Consider the following 6,000-nt stretch of genomic DNA (forward strand, 5'->3'; position numbering starts at 1 on the left):
ATAATAAAGCCAATAAAGTGTCCTCTACACTGGACATTTTTAAAACAGTCGGGAAAATTATGTTTTTCTGAAAAACTAAGAACACAACTTTTAATAATGTAATTATGACATAAACGAATGTTTAGCTTCAAATATCTTTTCTGGGCCACATTGAGAGGGACAAGCGGTGGACAAATGGATGGATGGATGGATTGAGGAGTTTTCAGTTTACTCCTGTTTCTCGCGGTGTACAGGTTTTTTTTTTGGTATTTTCCCTGTGGTGCGACGGTACGAGTTCTGTGTCGCCTTGGAAACGCTCGAGACAAAGGTGGTGCGCTTTGCTTTTCAGAAAGCAGACTTTCTTCCCTCTGCCACAGAGGTTTTGTGTTCGCCAGGGCTTGTTTGTGTGTTTGTTAGCCACATAACTCACACAGTTATGGACATATTTTGATGGAATTTTCAGGAACTGTTCTAAAAACTATTCGTCTTATCTACTACGAGTACAAACATAGGTCACGTCCTGCTTATGGCGTACCATGCCCCCACGCTGTGCAGAGGATTTTGAGAGATGTACTTTATTTTTAAGCGCCAGAAAAAAACTACACTCACCAAGTTTTAATTTGATACTGTCGCACGTCACGGCAATGTGGTGGAGACTTTGAAACGGCAATACCGCGGTATCTACAAAACCGTTACCGTATTTTTCGGACTATAAGTCGCAGTTTTTTTCAAAAGTTTGGCCAGGGGTGCGACTTATGTGTGAAATTATTAAAGGGGAACATTATCAGAAGACCTATGTAAGCGTCAATATATACCTTGATGTTGCAGAAAAAAGACCATATATTTTTTGAACCGATTTCCGAACTCTAAATGGGTGAATTTTGGCCAATTAAACGCCTTTCTATTATTCGCTCTCGGAGCGATGACGTCACAACGTGACGTCACATCGGGAAGCAATCCGCCATTTTCTCAAACAAACACCGAGTCAAATCAGCTCTGTTTTTTTCCGTTTTTTCGACTGTTTTCCGTACCTTGGAGACATCATGCCTCGTCGGTGTGTTGTCGGAGGGTGTAACAACACGAACAGGGACGGATTCAAGTTGCACCAGTGGCCCAAAGATGCGAAAGTGGCAAGAAATTGGACGTTTGTTCCGCACACTTTACCGACGAAAGCTATGCTACGACAGAGATGGCAAGAATGCGTGGATATCCTGCGACACTCAAAGCAGATGCATTTCCAACTGGGCTGGACAGATCAGCTTTCAGGAAAAGAGAGTGGATGAGGGTATGTCTACAGAATATATTAATTGATGAAAATTGGGCTGTCTGCACTCTCAAAGTGCATGTTGTTGCCAGAGGTGGGTAGTAACGCGCTACATTTACTCCGTTACATCTACTTGAGTAACTTTTGGGATAAATTGTACTTCTAAGAGTAGTTTTAATGCAACATACTTTTACTTTTACTTGAGTATATTTATAGAGAAGGAACGCTACTTTTACTCCGCTCCATTTATCTACATTCAGCTCGCTACTCGCTACTAATTTTTTTATCGATCGTTAATGCACGCTTTGTTTGTTTTGGTTTGTCACAGACCTTCATAGTAGATCTAGCGCATGCCTGCGTTTCATCCAATCAAATGCAGTCACTGATGACGTTTGACTCCGTTTCACCAATCAAATACAGTCATTGGTGACGTTTGAGGTCGTTTCACCAATGAAACAGAGCCAGGTGGTCACATGATTAAATATACATTAAGTTTCAGCGGCAAACGAGAACAATGGCAGCGACAACAACGAACGCACCAGAAGAGGAAGAACACCCCTTGCCTCACATGAAATCGATGTTCACGCTTCAGACAACCAAAAATAAGAGTTATGTAATGCGTTGTCATTTGTGTCTCCCCAAACAAGTGGACATTTCAGCTTACTGTAACTCAACGTCAAACTTGAGGAAGCACATCGCGGTAAGTAACGTGAGTAGATATTTTGGCTGTCACTGTAGGCTGATGTTAGCTTCCCTGCTATGAATCACTGTCAAATGTACATCGTGTGGGTATAATTTATTAACCTACTGCAGCCTTATAGACAGAAGACAGAGAGACACACACACACAGCAAAGCAGAGTAACTTAGCCACGATAGAGAGGACATAAAGTTAAAGCTTAAAGTTTTGCCAGTTGATTTCAGTGAATAAAACAATGTATTTTCTATTAACTTATTTTTTCTGTTAGTTACTACCTGTATGTTTTTTCACACATTTAAGTCATGGTGTCCCGCCATCATGGTGTGGTGATGAGTATTTTAATGGATACATTCCCTGTAGCCTCATTGATATTTTTTTCTGTCAACAGAGGGTTCACCCCAATAAATTGACAACATACACAGACCTGATAGAATCCCACAGAAAGAGAAGATCGTCTTCTGCTGAGGGACCCCCCCATCAAGAATGCAAAGATCACAAGCTGTCTTACTGTCTCTTCACGGCGGGTAACGCAGACAACACTTGACAAGCTTGTGCTAAATTTTGTATGTCAAGCCAATCAACCATTTTCTGTGGTTGAGACACCATCCTTCAAGACTATGATAGAATCCCTGCAACCTCAGTGTACAGTTATGACAAGAAAAACATTTAGCTGTAGAATACAGGAAGTTGCAAAGACAATGAAGAGCATAATTGTCAGAAAACGGAGTGCTGTGAATCATGTTGCTACCACAACTGACTGCTGGTCTGCCAGACAACGTAGTTACTTAGGTGTCACCTGCCACTGGATAGACCCCAACTCTCTAAAGAGACACTCCGCTGCATTAGCTTGTAGGCGTCTCAAAGGCTCACACACATTTGATGTGCTTGCTGCAGCATTAGAGGATGTACATTCCGAGTACCAAATCAGGGAAAAAGTGACCAGGACAACAACAGACAGTGGTTCAAACTTCCTGAAGGCCTTTCGAGTATATGGTGCACAGGAGAAAGAGGACAGAGTCGCTGATGATGGACAGGAGGAGAGAGATTCAGAAGGGTCAGAAGATGAGAGTGAGTCGGAGGTGGAGTACCAAGATGTGTCTGCTATTTTGGATAATGACACTTGCCTCGAATATCATCTTCCAAAGCACCAAAAGTGTGCATGCCATCTCCTCAATCTCATCTCTGCAGTTGACACCACTGCTGCTGGAGCACGCAGCGAAACATACAAGAGGTTGTCACGTGCTGCTTTTGCAAAATGTAGTGCTCTGTGGAATAAGACCAGCAGGTCAACCACAGCATTTGAAATTGTGGAACGTGAATGCAAGATGCAGTTTCTCCGACCCAATCAAACTCGTTGGAGCTCCCTGTTCTTTGCTGTAGAAAGGGTTGTGCGCATTCAGAAGGAGCAAGGAGAAAAAGCACTCCGCAATGTGTGCATAGCATTGCGGATGAAGATGTAAGTTGGCAGAACTCACATTGTTTAAAGTGTAATAGAACAAATGTGGGCATTGCTGATTAATGTGGGTGAATCCACCTGTTTTAAGATCAATATAATGCAACATAATATAGTTTTCTTTACATGGTCATGTGATAATTGTAGTTGATTTGTTGTGTAGTTTGTATGTTCATTTAACACACATAATGAAGATAAAAAATGGATGTATCAAAAGTTGCTAAAAGCTAACTTTCATCTTTACATCTGTTATAGGCTCAATACAGCTGAAATGGCATTTTTGACTGAGTACACTGCTGTAATGAAGCCTGTTGCCATGGCCCTGAACATCCTCCAAGGGCAATCATCATTGTATATGGGCTTCCTGCTGCCAACACTTCACCAGTTGCAGGACAAGCTGAAGAAGTTGGAGTCATCTTGCAAAGTGTGTAGACCTCTCATTGATGTCCTGCAGGAGGGGATCCAGAAACGTTTTGGAGAGATGATGATACAACCTGAGTTGATTGCAGCAGCTATACTCCTACCAAAATTCAGGACATCCTGGACCACTGATGAGAGCATCTTAAATGACGGTAAATAATATACTTATGCACATGTACAAATTTTCCAAATGAAGATGTGTGTATATCAATCCATGTAATGTTATTTTTATTTAAGTTCATATTGTTATCAGTGACAAATTATAGGCTAGCAAGAGTTAGGAGCACATAAAAAACAAGCAGTTTGAAAGGCTATACAGTAGAAAGGAAAAAAAATATGTTCAGACCTAATTCTTTTGAAATCACTTTCACTTGCCACAGGCCTCGACTACCTCAAAAATCACCTGGACACTGGCTTGGAGATGGATGATGCTCCCACAAACAGTAGTCACTCTGATGAAGATTACTTTTTTGCATCGCTGAGTACAGGACAATCAAAAATAGGAGAGCTGGAGAGGTACCTTTCATGTCCATCCACTGGAGGTATGGATCTCTTGCATTCCTTTCCTCAAATCAAGAGCCTGTCACTGAAAATCAACACAGGCCTCCCAGCATCTGCAGCCTGTGAGAGACTTTTTAGTCACGCAGGACTCCTGTTCACGGCTAAAAGGTCACAGCTTCACAGTGTGAACCTTGAGAGCCAGTTGTTGTTGAAACTGAATAGTCACTTAACTGAGTGATTCTGAGTGAACATGCAAAACTTCACATGCACACACACTTACACATGCACACACACACACACACACACACACACACACACGGACAGTCGCACACACACTCACACCAATCAGAAGTACACAGTGTTCTCAGGTGCAGCCCACACCTATCAGAGTTTATGGTTTGTGGCTCAATTTGCCTTAATTTATTTAATTTTAATGTATTATTATTTAATATATTATTGTTTTAGTTGCTTAAGAGATATTCCTGACTCTGAATTTGTTCAGTGCTATTTTTATGTTTTTGAGCATTATTTGTTGCCGTCATTAAACGAACAGGTTACTCATCAGTTACTCAGTACTTGAGTAGTTTTTTCACAACATACTTTTTACTTTTACTCAAGTAAATATTTGGGTGACTACTCCTTACTTTTACTTGAGTAATAAAACTCTAAAGTAACGGTACTCTTACATGAGTACAATTTCTGGCTACTCTACCCACCTCTGGTTGTTGCCAAATGTATTTCATATGCTGTAAACCTAGTTCAGTTGTTAGTTTCCTTTAATGCCAAACAAACACATACCAATCGTTGGTTAGAAGGCAATCGCCGAATTCGTCCTCGCTTTCTCCCGTGTCGCTGGCTGTCGTGTCGTTTTCGTCGGTTTCGCTTGCACACGGTTCAAACCGATATGGCTCAATAGCTTCAGTTTCTTCTTCAATTTGGTTTTCGCTACCTGCCTCCACACTACAACCATCCGTTTCAATACATGCGTAATCTGTTGAATCGCTTAAGCCGCTGAAATCCGAGTCTGAATCCGAGCTAATGTCGCTATAGCTTGCTGTTCTATCCGCCATGTTTGTTTGTATTGGCATCACTGTGTGACGTCACACATTGAATGAGAAGGTGTGTCCAAACTTTTGGCCTGTACTGTACATATAAACCCATATATACACATATCTACACATATACACATATATATAACCATATTTGTATATATACATATGTATAACTATATATACACATAGAAATGGGACCCACTACCTCCCTGCTTGGCACTCAGCATCAAGGTTTAGAATTGGGGGTTTGATCACCAAAATGATTCCCGAGCGCTGCCACCAATGCTGCTCACTGCTCTCCTCACCTCCCGGGGGGTGGACCAAGGGGATGGGTCAAATGCAGAGAGTAATTTCACCACACCTAGTGTGTCTGTTGAAGTTAAGGTGTGGTGAAATATGTCCTCTGCATTTGACCCATTCCCTTGTTCCACCCCCTGGGAGTTGAGGGGAGCAGTGAGCAGCAGCGGTAGCCGCGCCTGGGAATCATTGTGGGGATTTAACCCCCAATTCCAACCCATGATGCTGAGTGCCAAGCAGGGAGGTAATGGGTTCCATTTTTATAGTCTTTGGTATGACTCAAAACCTACCGATTTCAGGGCGGACACTCTTACCACAAGGTATTTATTTTAAGTA

At 41.8% G+C, this 6,000-nt stretch overlaps 1 protein-coding gene across 2 annotated transcripts in view; it reads right to left on the reverse strand.

Moving 5' to 3' along the window:
• Positions 1 to 6,000, reverse strand: part of erbb3a (erb-b2 receptor tyrosine kinase 3a) — a 95,834-nt gene that overhangs the window by 41,607 nt on the left and 48,227 nt on the right. The window lies entirely within an intron of this gene.

The sequence above is a fragment of the Nerophis lumbriciformis genome, linkage group LG18 (assembly GCF_033978685.3).
Source record: "Nerophis lumbriciformis linkage group LG18, RoL_Nlum_v2.1, whole genome shotgun sequence".
NCBI classification, from domain to species: domain Eukaryota; kingdom Metazoa; phylum Chordata; class Actinopteri; order Syngnathiformes; family Syngnathidae; genus Nerophis; species Nerophis lumbriciformis.